This window comes from Heteronotia binoei, chromosome 16, assembly GCF_032191835.1.
Source record: "Heteronotia binoei isolate CCM8104 ecotype False Entrance Well chromosome 16, APGP_CSIRO_Hbin_v1, whole genome shotgun sequence".
In the NCBI taxonomy this organism is placed as follows: domain Eukaryota; kingdom Metazoa; phylum Chordata; class Lepidosauria; order Squamata; family Gekkonidae; genus Heteronotia; species Heteronotia binoei.
Genome location: NC_083238.1, coordinates 15,942,245 through 15,955,596, shown reverse-complemented (window position 1 = coordinate 15,955,596; position 13,352 = coordinate 15,942,245).

The following is a 13,352-nucleotide window of genomic DNA, read 5'->3' as shown; positions in this document are numbered from 1 at the left end:
ACCAATTTCTGTAGTCTGGACATCAGATAATAATAATAATAATAATAATAATAATAATAATAATAATAATAATAATAATAATAATAATAATAATAATAATAATAATAATAATAATTTTATTTATATCCCGCCCTCCCCGCCGAGGCAGGCTCAGGGCGACTTACAGATATGGAAAGTGCCATTATTACAGTTAATACATTACACGGCAAAATACATTAAAATACAATAAATAAATAAATTAATTAAAACCATTACAATTTAAGGTGCTATAATACAAGACATCAGATGTATATCAGATGGCTAGATATCATTTCAGGATTCAATCTTGTAGGCCATTTGAAAAAGGATAGTTTTGCAGGCCCTACGGAACTGATTATAGTCCCGCAGGGCTCGAATCTCCACTGGTAATTGGTTCCACCAATGAGGAGCCGTTACTGAGAAGGCCTGCTCTTGGGTTGTTTTCAATTTGGCCTCCCTAGGTCCAGGGATTTTTAAGAGATTTTGGGAGCTAGATCTCAGTGCTCTCTGGGGGATATATGGAGAGAGGCGGTCCCTAAGGTAGACAGGTCCTCGGCCATAATTCCAGGAGAGCTCCTGCCTCCACTTGGAGGATGGCATTCCTAACTTTTATGGAAGCAGAATAAGAGAAGGAGAGTCTGGCTATTATTTGGACATGTGGACCTTTTACTGATACTTCAAACTAGAGATGAGCACAGACTGAGAAATCCTGGTTCGACTGAGGGTTCGCGAACCAGACTGCCTGCTGGAACCCCAAGCAAAGTCTGCCCGAATTGAACCCTGGTGACACATGGGTCCTCCTGGTGACACATGCACCTGGGTCCCTCTGGTGACACACGCACATCACTCCTGGGCAGCATCAGGCACTGTCCCCAGTGTGCCTGCATCATCCAGAACCGATGCAAGTGCTTTGGCCTCTGGGTGCGTTGGGTGCTGCCCCTGACATGCCCATATTACCTGGAAGTTGCACATCAGGCATAGTGCTAATGTCGCTTCTGGATGATGCACCAGGGCAGTGCTTGACACTGCCTGGATGTGGTGTGTATGCGTGGAGTGGGACCGAACACCCAAACCAAACTGAATTGAAACTGTGAATGTTCGGGGAAGACTCCTTCTCAAACCTCAGTCTGGGATTCGGGCCCATTCCAACTTCAGACTACGCTCAAATCATAAGCCCTCTGTGGGCCTTGGTTAAAGGAAACTATGTGGATGAGTCACAGGAGTGCCATCAGGGCAACATTTGGTGATGTGCTACCCTGACTCAGCAGGGAGGGCCCAAATTGGTCCCAAATTGGAGAGCCAGTTTGGTGTAGTGGTTAAGTGTGCGGACTCTTATCTGGGAGAACCAGGTTTGATTCCCCACTCCTCCACTTGCACCTGCTGGCATGGCCTTGGGACAGCCATAGCTCTGGCAGAGGTTGTCCTTGAAAGGGCAGCTGCTGTGAGAGCCCTCTCCAGCCCCACCCACCTCACAGGGTGTCTGTTGTGGGGGAGGAAGGTAAAGGAGATTGTGAGCCGCTCTGAGACTCTTCGGAGTGGAGGGCGGGATATAAATCCAATATCTTCTTCTTCTTCAAATCCAGATGTAAGTGGTTTTGGCTGACTTCCACCTAGATACTTTCTATCTTTATTATGCACCTTCCTGTCCCCAGTGCATTCTGGGAATCAACTTCCCAGAATGCATGACCTTAATAATGAAGTGGGAGCCCTAAGAGCCCCAGAGTCTAAAACTGCTTTACTGATAAAACACCACTACGATAGTAATAATGTGACAAGAGTCAACCCAGTAACTGAGCATGTTCCAGGGGGAAAGTTGGTGATAACAGTTACTTGTTTACAGGGCTTTTTATGTAGAAAGGGCCCAGCAGGAACTCATTTGTATATTATGCCACACCCCATGACATCACCATTGTTTCACACAGGGGTTTTTTTTAAAGAAAAAGCCCAGCAGGAATTCCTTTGAATATTAAGCCACACCCCTTGACGCTAAGCCATCCTGCTCAAAAAAAGCCCTGCTTGATAAAAAAAAATGCCACTATCTAGATAAGAATGTCAATTTTATGTTGATGCTGTACATACTTCCACACCAGCATTTGACAGTAGTCTTTATAAGATCTCAGTGTGTACCCATAAAGAACTTCAACTGCAGGAAGTCACATGATATATCAGGGCCGGATGTCCTAAATACTTAAGTAATGTTAAAGAGATAAAAAAGTATTTGGTTGAATATAGGCAACGGGCTGAATTGGAAAGACTAATAATAAAATGAACCATATCGGTGTGCCACAAAAAAATGAGGAAAGAAATCCTGGACTTTATCCAGGTCTAACAGGACTTTCTAAATATATAGGTGGCATACAGATGTCCCAGATCATCATCAGAAGCCATGAGTGTGCCAAAAAAACAGTCTGGTGGCTTAGCACTGAAAATCATAAAAAAAAAAAGTGTTATCTTGTGGTTGCTTAAGTAGAAACACATAATATCCTCATCACGAAAAGGAACAATCCACAAATATGGATAGTGAAGGAATATCAGAAAACGTAGGTCACGTCAGAGTCATTCAACAAAATTGAGCATGGAGGACTTCCGGGGGTTGGAAAATTGAGAGCTGAACTGCTTCTCGCAAGGGGAGCAGCCTGGGGCCTCTGTTCGGGGTAGAAAAGGCAAATCAATGCCTACTGCCTACTTTTCTCAGTCAGAGAATAGTCCAAGACATGCTCGGGAAACTCTGAGGAGATTTACTTTGGCTGAAAAGAAGTTCCCAAGTGGGCTCCTTTGAAGCTTTGAAGGATCTCTGGTAATGAGTTGCATTCCAACGTCTACAGAGGACCTCCAGAGTCATTCAATTGACTTAAACTCTCCAGAATCCAAAACAAAATTGAGCATGGTGTTAGCAATCATACTGTCACTATTCTGGTAGAGCTACCTGGGGGCCATTATGGTTTCCAGATGAGTGACTGATCATCTGAGCTACTAAAAGTTTCAGTGTAGGGATCCCCAGTCCTGTTGGAATGCTGAGGTCAAGTCACAAGCACCATCACAAAATGCCTACCATGGTGGACACAGAATGACTGCCATGAGTTGTGGGAGGCAATCACAAAATGTTTGGATTGCAATCCAATCATCTTTCTATGATGAAGGCAGCTGGTTGGGAAAAGGTGCTGCCTGCTGACACAAAGGTGATGCCTCCTGCATTCTTCTGCAGCACTTGCTAATGGCTTTTTATGCAGAAAAAGCCCAGCAGGAACTCATTTGCATATTAGGCCACACCCCCTGACAGCACCATTGTTAGACCTCGACAGCCTCACTGGATAAAGTCCAGGATTTCTTTCCTCATTTTTTGTGGCACACCGATAGGGAGGGATGGTGGCTCAGTGGTAGAGCATCTGCTTGGTAAGCAGAAGGTCCCAGGTTCAATCCCCGGCATCTCCAAAAACGGGTTCAGGCAAAAAGGTGTGAAAAACCTCAGCTGGAGACCCTGGAGAGCCGCTGCCAGTCTGAGGAGACAATACTGACTTTGATGGACCCAGGGTCTGATTCAGTATAAGGCAGCTTCATATGTTCATTGTTTTGCACAGGGCTTTTGGCAGCAAAAAAACCCCAGCTGGATCTCATTTGCATATTAGGCCACACCCTCTGATGTCGAGCCAGATGGAACTGCATTCCTGTGTTTCCCTGCTAAAAAAAAGAGCCCTGCTTGCTACAATCATGTTGGGGAAAACCAGAACTCGATATTTTCTATGGGGAAGAGACCCTTTGTTGAAGAGGCCAATGGGCTTCATAAAATTTATTGGCAGACACTATGACGCCCATGGATATAGTGCTGTGAGCTCTGAACTGGGAAATACCTGGAGATTAGTGGGTGGAGGGCAGGTTTTGGTAATTTCTTTATTGAATCAAACAAATATTGATATTAGCCTGATCTGGCCTTTCACTATTATTCAATTAATGTAATAAAGCCAACTTAAGATATTTACAAATGGAACTTAAGAACTGATGCTAAGCATTTCATTGGAAGACTGAAAAATGAAGCACACTGATGGAAACAAAGACAAAAAGTGAAAAAGGATGGCTTAAGAATAGAGAAGGAAATATAAGGACAAATAAATCAGGAAGGAAGAAAACTGCTGCTAGTTGTTAGAATAGCCTATTCTTGTCTTAACCACACTTTCAAAATATGCAAAATTCAGCAAGTTTATGGTCCAGGAGATATGCAATCACATAGCAGCAGCTGCCAAAGCAAATTATGGAAAGATTTTTAAACCAATCTGATTTTGGTGGTTAAGCTCAGTTTGTAACTCTGCAAAACCTGATTGCAACATCAAATAATGAGAAGTTTTTAAGTTGCAAAAATACTGCTCCCCTTCCTTTTCCATATGAAAATGCCATGAACAGAACTTCAAAGACCTTACTGTAACACCTTTTGATGAACAAAACCAACATAGAATATTCCTAAAATGTACAATTCCTTATGTTAAACTTCCCTATCCTCTTACAGAACGATCCTTTGTAGAGAGCCTCGAGTTACTCTCTGCAGGATCATAGCACTTTAAATTACACAAAGAACAGGTTAGACTTGCAGGAAGGATCTCAGTTTCCCCTCTATCCCTTTCACCCACATTTTCCCCCTTCCCTGGCAGACTCTACAGCCTCTCTCTCTTGTCATGCTTCCTTCTCTCCTTTTCCACTCACTCACCATCCTACCCTTATCTGTCTTCACTTTTCCTTTCTTCCCTTTCTAGGCTTGCCAGTACCCAGGTTCCAGCGGGGGTTCTTCCACTCTCCCAGACTCCTTCCCGCCCCCAGTCAGCTGGCCGGTGGGGGGAAGTCCCACCCGCAGAGGACCGTGTGCCTTTGCACCTCCGGAGGCTACCGTCTCCGATTGAAAGGCTTCCTCTTGGGATGGTGTGTCTGTGTTGCTGTGAAGAAGTTGGCAGCAAGTCGTGAGTAGAGAGGCCAATCCCTCACTTCGGAGTCCCCAGAAAAGGGGTGGGGGGGAGGGAAAGGGGAGGGAAACGTTCGCTGAGCACTTCATTATTTCCTGTGTGGAAATCGATTCTCATAGGGTATGATGGGGAATTGATCTGGAGATTTTGGGGGCTTGGGGAAGCTTTTTTTTGAGGTAGAGGCACCAAATTTTCAGTAAAGTATCTAGTGCCTCTCCCCAAAGTACTCCCCAAGTTTCAAAACGATTGGACTAGGGGGTCCAATTCTATGAGCCCCAAAAGAAGGTGCCCCAACCCTTCATTATTTCCTATGGAAGGAAGGCATTTAAAAAGGTGTGCTGTCCCTTTAAATGTGATGGCCAGAACTCTCTTGGAGCTCAATTATGCTTGTCACACCCTTCTTCCTCGCTCCACCCCCAAAATCTCCTGGCTCCACCCCCAAAGTCCCCAGATATTTCTTGAATTGGACTTGGCAACCCTATTCCCTTTCCCAGGCAGCCTCTCTCCAGGAAAAGTTTGGTGAAGTAGCACCAAGGTCTGACCCAGGCCCAGCGACCTGGTAGTGTGGTCACTGCAGCTTCCAGGCCAGTCTCAATGGTATGGTGGCCACTACCAATGACCCACATAAGGCATGGTGACCACGACAACCAGGCCAGGCTGACTTGTGTGAGTAGTGAGTTTACGGTAACTGTAGGTCTTCCGGATCCTAAATACTCTAACCCAGGGGTGTCAAACAGAGACTAGAACTGGCCCATCCAGGTCTGTTGTCCTGCTTGCAAGCTAGAAAGAGGAGGCTAACGGCAGTGGCAGCAAGAGCAGTGAAAAATAACCATGTCAGGTCTGCTGGTTGGAGGGTCCACCCCCTCTCTCCCTCACTCTGTTGGGCCAGGCTGTGCATGTGCAGCTGTCACCCCCTCTCTTCCTCCTGTCAGAGGTGGAGGGGTTGCCACCTCCCCTTCATTGCGTCTCCCCCTTTGCATCAGCAACAAAAGCCACTTCCTTTGCCACTGTCACTGCCATCTTCTTCTCTTCTGCCACGATACCAGAGAAGTGACCCTTCAGGAGAAAGGAGGAGGGAAAGAAGAAGAAAGGAGGGAGAAAGTCACTATGTGTGAAGGTGGTGGTAGTGGTGGGAGCTACTGATGGAAATGAACATTGGGGGAAGTGTAGGAATGGCAATGCCAGAGTATATGACAGGAGGGTTATAACGGACTGGAGGAAGGGGCACAGAAGGGAAGGGTTGAAGTTCCTACAATGGGGTGTGTGGTGGGAACTGTATTTGGAAAGCCATGGGAGAGGAGGAGAAATATGGCTGTTGAGGTGAGGGAAAGTGCTGGGCATTTGTGTTTGAGGGATGGCATGCAAGAGCAGTGCTGTAGCTGGAGGCTAAGATAAAACAGGAGTCTTGAGGCACCTTAAAGACTTAATGAGATTTTGTTGCATCGAGGGTTGCCAAGTCCAATTCAGGAAATATCTGGGGACTTTGGGGGTGGAGCCAGGAGACATTGTGAGCGGAGCCAGGAGCAAGGGTGCGACAAGCATAATTGAACTCCAAAGGGAGTTCTGGCCATCACATTTAAAGGGACCACACACCTTTTTAAATGCCTTTCTTCCATAGGAAATAATGAAGGCTAGGGGCATCTTCTTTTGAGGCTCATAGAATTGGACCCCCTGGTCCAATCATTTTGAAACTTGGGGGGTACTTTGGAGAGAGGCACTTGATGCTATACTGAAAATTTGGTGCCTCTACCTCAAAATACGGCTCCCCCCAGAGCCCCCGATACCTCCAGATCAATTCCCCATTATACCCTATGAGAATCGATTTCCACATAGGGAATAATGAAGTGCCCAGCAGACATTTCCTCTCCCCCCCCCCCCCAGTTTCTGGCAACTCTGAAGTGGGAGATTGGCATCTCTACTCATGAGTTCCTGCCAACTTCTTCAAAGTAACACAGACACCCCATCCCAAGAGGAAGCCTTTCTAATCAGAGACTGACGCCTCCGGAGGTGGAAAGTCACATGGTGGCTGAGGGGGCAGAGCTTCCCCCTGCTGGCCAGCTGACTGGAGGTGGGAAGGAGACTGGGAAAGCGAAAGAACCCCCGCTGGGACCTAGTTGCATCATTTTTATTTTCTAGGCATCTGTACCTTGCTTCTCTTCACACAGAGAGCCAGTTTGGTGTAGTGGTTAAGTGTGCAGACTCTTATCTGGGAGAACCTGGTTTCATTCCCCACTCCTCCACTTGCACCTGCTAGCATGGCCTTGGGTCAGCCATAGCTCTGGCAGAGGTTGTCCTTGAAAGGGCAGCTGCTGTGAGAGCCTTCTCCAGCCCCACCCACCTCACAGGGTGTCTGTTGTGGGGGAGGAAGGGAAAGGAGATTGTGAGCCGCTCTGAGACTCTTTGGAGTGAAGGGCGGGATATAAATCCAATATCTTCATCTACCTCACAGGGTGTCTGTTGTGGGGGAGGAAGGGAAAGGGGATTGTGAGCCGCTCTGAGACTCTTCGGAGTGGAGGGCGGGATATAAATCCAATATCTTCATCCACCTCACAGGGTGTCTGTTGTGGGGGAGGAAAGGAAAGGAGATTGTGAGCCGCTCTGAGACTCTTCAGAGTGGAGGGCAGGACATAAATCCAATATCTTCATCTACCTCACTGGGTGTCTGTTGTGGGGGAGGAAGGGAAAGGAGATTGTGAGCCGCTCTGAGACTCTTCGGAGTGGAGGGCGGGATATAAATCCAATATCTTCATCCACCTCACAGGGTGTCTGTTGTGGGGGAGGAAAGGAAAGGAGATTGTGAGCCGCTCTGAGACTCTTTGGAGTGGAGGGCGGGATATAAATCCAATTTCTTCTTCTTCATCTTCACAAATGGGGACCCAAAGCAATTTGCATGTATCTTTCTCCCCATCCATGTTTTTACTCTTACAACAACCATGCAGGGTATGTTAAACTGAGAGTGACTGGTCTAAAGTCACCCAACCGCTTCCATGGCAGAGTAGGGCTTATGAACCCATGTCTCCCATTTGTTAGCCCCCATGCTCAAACCTCAGCACCATGGCGGGGGGTGGGGGGGTGGGATGTCCTTGTGGAAGGTCAGGTCTCTAACTGGGACTGAAATGCAAGGAAAGAAATGGTCAGGGGGAGCAGACTTGAGATTTAGAGGAAAGTGGATTGGTGTAGATGAATCACACAGAGGTGGTGGGAGAAAAGGGCTGATTTAGACGTTCTGCTCATTGGAATCTGTGGAGAGTTCATGATTTTTGTGGTGGATTGAGCAAGTGTTGAGGGTGGTGGCTTCAGTTTCTTGGAGAGTTTATATTATACGTGTAGGTTCTGGGGTGAATCTCTCTAAGCGGGGAAGAAATTCTGCTTCACACACACAAATGTTTCCAGGGCTGCAGGGGAAAAAGTTGTTGATCTAGTATAGTCGGGAAGTGTATTTTCAGAGAGGAAAGAGGACCCCTGGGATTACTTGTCTGCGGTGGGGGTTGACAGGAAAAATTTCTCTAAAGTGGGAGGCATGCTTAAGGTGGATTATACATAGTGAGTCAGTACAGTTGACAAAATAGCATATTCACACTGCTCCCCACCTACCAATGAACGAGTGCCACAAATTGGAGGTAGGTGGAGGAGCACTGTGATACTGTAGTGAAGGACAAGCTTTCTGAAGTTGGCATTAACGAGTTTTACCACAATTTGAACCCCAGCTTAAGGCTTTTGTTTCTCAAATTCTGTCCATGTCTGGGACCATGTATATCTATAAGCAGCTCTTGAGGCACCTTAAAGACTTAATGAGATTTTGTTGCATCTAGGGTTGCCAAGTCCAATTCAGGAAATATCTGGGGACTTTGGGGGGCGGACCCAGGAGACATTGTAGATCTCAGCTTACAGATACACACCTAAATACTCAAGGTTTCTACAGCGTAGACATTGACTCCAGATTTTGATACAACGATTCAGAGCAAGAGGTGTCAGTTATCCAAGAGTGTTAAATAAAGGAAATTCTGTAAGAGTGTTAATGTTTTAAGCTTGTTTTTTTATCTTGAGTAAAAAAAAAATTATATTGTTAATTGGGTTTGTCTGCAGCCATTATAAAGTTTATATCTCTGGTACTTGGCTTTATATTTACACATGGGCTAGCCAGGCAAAGTTAATAATAATAATAATAATAATAATAATAATACATTTTATTTATATCCCGCCCTCCCCGCCGAGGCAGGCTCAGGGCGGCTAACAACATAGTCGATACAACAGATTATACAATGATTAAACAGTAGCTAATAATTAATTAAAATTCTAAAAACAATTTTTATTTATTTATTTATTTATTTATTTATTTATTTATTTATTTATTTATTTATTTATCTATCTGGGATTTATATCCCGCCCTTCCCACCGAGTGGCTCAGGGCTGCTTACAACATATATAAAACTAACATAAAAGTATAAAATTACACTTTAAATTAACATTTCACAATATATAATTAAAATCAAACATTTGTTATAACTATACATCATTAAAACAGCCAGCAGTCGTGGAGCTACACTCTATTCAGCTTCAGATAAAAATTCAGTATACAATATACAGCATTCAGTAGTCGGTATACAGGGCCGTTAGTTGTGGGCCAGCCGGAAGAGGACTGTCTTACAGGCCCTGCGGAATTGGGTGAGATCCCGCAGGGCCCTTACCTCCTCCGGCAGCTGGTTCCACCAAAATGGAGCCATTACAGAGAAGGCCCCGTCTCTTGTGATCTTCAAGCGGGCCTCCTTTGGCCCGGGGACAACCAAAAGATTTTGAGATCCCGATCTCAGTGCTCTCTGGGGAACATGCGGGGAGAGACGGTCCCTCAGGTAGGCAGGTCCTAGACCATATAGGGCTTTAAAGGTAATAACCAGCACCTTGTATCGAACTCGGTAGGATATTGGCAGCCAGTGCAGCGCCCGAAGTCCCGGCTGAATGTGCTCCCACCTTGGGAGCCCCAATAACAACCGGGCGGCGGCGTTCTGCACCAGCTGCAATTTCCGGGTTCGACACAGGGGCAGCCCCATGTAGAGGGCATTGCAGTAGTCCAGCCTCGAGGTGACCGTAGCATGGATCACCGTTGCTAGATCGTCGCGTTCCAGGAAGGGAGCCAGCTGTCTAGCCCGCCTAAGATGGAAGAATGCGGACTTGGCAGTGGCTGCTATCTGGGCCTCCATAGTTAAGGAAGGCTCCAGAAGTACCCCCAGGCTCTTGACCCTGTGCGCCGCCATCAGCGGCGCACCGTCAAAAACCGGAAGGGGTATTTCCCCCCCTGGGCCACGACGGCCCAAGCAAAGGACCTCTGTCTTCGCTGGGTTTAGCCTCAGCCCGCTCTGTTTGAGCCACCCAGCCACAGCCTGTAGCGCCCGGTCCAGATTTTGTGGGGCGGAGACCGGCTGGCCGTCCATAAGCAGATAAAGCTGGGTGTCATCAGCATACTGGTGACAACCCAGCCCGTACCTTCGGGCAATCTGGGCGAGGGGACGCATGTAGATGTTAAATAACATCAGGGAAAGAACCGCACCCTGAGGCACCCCGCAATCAAGCGAGTGCCTCCGGGACAGCTCATCCCCAATCGCGACCCTCTGTCCCCGACCTTCAAGGAAAGAGGAAAGCCATTGCAAGGCCAACCCCTGAATCCCCGCGTCGGCGAGGCGGCGGGCAAGTAACTGATGGTCGACCGTATCGAACGCTGCCGATAGGTCCAACAACATCAGTACCGCCGAGCCGCCCCGATCCAGATGCCGTTGCAGGTCATCTACTAAGGCGACCAGCACCGTCTCCGTCCCATGGCCCGGGTGAAAGCCGGACTGAAGAGGATCAAGGACGGAAGCGTCATCCAGGAAGGTCTGTAACTGCATCGCCACTGCCCTCTCAATACGTTTGCCCAAATAGGGCAAATTCGAAACCAGCCGATAGTGAGCCAATTGGGCCGGATCTAGAGATGTTTTTTTAAGAGGGGGCAGACCACCGCTTCTTTAAGCTGTGTTGGAAATTGCCCTTCCGCGAGGGATCTATTTATGATATCCCGTACAGGATATCTAAGCTCCCTCTGGCAAGATTTAATGAGCCAGGAGGGGCACGGGTCCAATTTACAAGTTGTTGGGCTTGCAGATAAGAGAATCCTGTCAACTTCCTCCAAACTGGGAGGGCTGAAACCATCCAGAACATAATCCGAAGACAGGCCCGGAGCCTCGGTTTCACTAACTGCCTCCAATGTGGCAGGGAGGTCAAGGTGGAGCGACGCGATCTTGTCCGCAAAAAAGTTCGCAAAAGCCTCACAGCCAATCTCCAATTCCTTACAGTTTAGTCTGCCCTGAGGCAGTGTTGTTAGATTCCGAATTATGCTAAATAATTGTGCCGGGCGCGACGTTGCGGACGCAATCTCAGCTGCAAAGTATGTTCTCTTTGCAGTTTTGATTGCCACCTCATAGGACTTCAAAATCTCTCTATAAGATGTTCGAGTCGCTTCATCTCGAGTACACCGCCATTGCCTCTCTAATCGTCTGAGTTCCCGTTTTAGTCGCCGCAAACCCTGGTTATACCAGGGAGTCAACTTCAAACGGGGGCGCAGAGGACGCCTAGGTGCGATTTCTTCGATAGCTCTGGAGAGTCTATCATTCCAAGACATTCCAATAAAACTAACATCTTGGTGCTATTCCAGCAGATAACAAGAATCATTTAAGCAGTCTCTCAATTTTTTAGTCGGTGAAAGCTTCATCAAAGAGGATGGTCTTGCAGGCCCTGCGGAACCGGTCAAAGTCCCGCACGGCCCGCACTTCTTCCGGGAGCTGGTTCCATAGGTGTGGAGTTATGACGGAGAAAGCCCGGGTACGGGTACTCTGCAGTTTTGCTTCCTTCGGCCCGGGAATAGTCAGCAGGTCCTTCCCTGCTGACCTCAGTGCTCTCTGGGGTTCATATGGGGAAAGACGGTCCCTCAGGTAGGCAGGTCCTTGGCCATATAGGGCTTTATAGTTACATTTATGACAGATCTGACACTCATAACAAATGAGTTTTACACCTCTGCTAACCACTAATATACTCCCTTATTGCCTTCCAGCCGTTCTGATACATATTCTAGAGAGCAAAGGTTACAAAGAGAAGAAACAAGGGACTTGTATCATCTTCAAGCAGAAGTGTCAAACTTACAGTACAGGGGCCAGAACCAGCCTGCCCATGGCTTAATCCATCCCATGGCTCTTTTCTCCCTCTTCCCTCCTTGTCCTCAGCCTTTGAAGCTTGAGGCTGCCAAAGTTTCAAGCTCCCTCAGCCTTGTCTTTGCCTCTTGCCTTAGCAGGAAGCTTTTAGTGGGCTTTCAAAGTTGCAAAGAAAATGCAAAATGGATTTTCCATTAAGGTCTCTGTACCCAAACAGACTACTCTGGGACAGTTTCTAGCAATAGAAAACAGTTTAAATTGGGTTTGCCTGTGGCCTTTATAAGTTTATATCTCTGGTACCTGGCTTTATATTTACATAAAGTTACATTTATGTCAGATCTGGCCCTCATAACAAATGAGTTTGATACCTCTGCTAACCATTAAACATGGTGTTGTTGTGAAAGTGTATGTTTTTAGTTTAGTTTAGTCTAGTCTAGCAATAGAAGAACAGTACTTTGGGACTGGAATGATGGATGTAGAGTAGAACACTGCCCCTGGGAGCAGCAGCAGTGTTCTGGGAATGGATTCCACTCTGGGGGCCCTCAATCCAAACCCAGAATGCTTCTGCTACTCCCAGGGACTGTCATTTCACTCTGAGGGCTATCATTACATTCTCATAGTGGTCTATCTGGGCCCAGAGACCTTAATGGAAAATCCATTCCATATTTTCTCTGCAACTTTGTCTGTGCTGCAATGTGTTTCAGAGTGGAGTGGAACGCAAGTAGTTTCACTTTCCAGTGTTTGCATACTAGCTGGAACTGTTGCTTGCTGGAGTTGTCTCCTTGCAAATAAACAGATGATGTTTTGTGCCAGCTTGTCTCTGCTGAATGGACCTGAGAACAGGTGCCTGAGTAAGTGCTCTAACCTGGAAACCCATAGCCAAAGGAAAATATTACACTGAAAAACCACGGCTGCTCTGAGTAAACCTGGGGGAGGGGGGAGAAGTTTGCAATGTCCAGCTATTTCATGTTTTCCTAAGCTCAGAGTGTTGTATATTTTTAGTTTATATTTTAAGTTTCTGCTGTGATCCTTGTCCTTTCGCTTGATGTTTTATTATAAAAATTGCATTGCCAAATCCACTATTCCCTCACCTTTCCATTTTAAACAAAATATTGCACGAGCTTTAAGCATGTTTCTGTTTTAAATAAAAACAATATATTTAATTGTGTTTGTATCCTTTATAAGGTTTAGGACTCCGCTACATAGCATT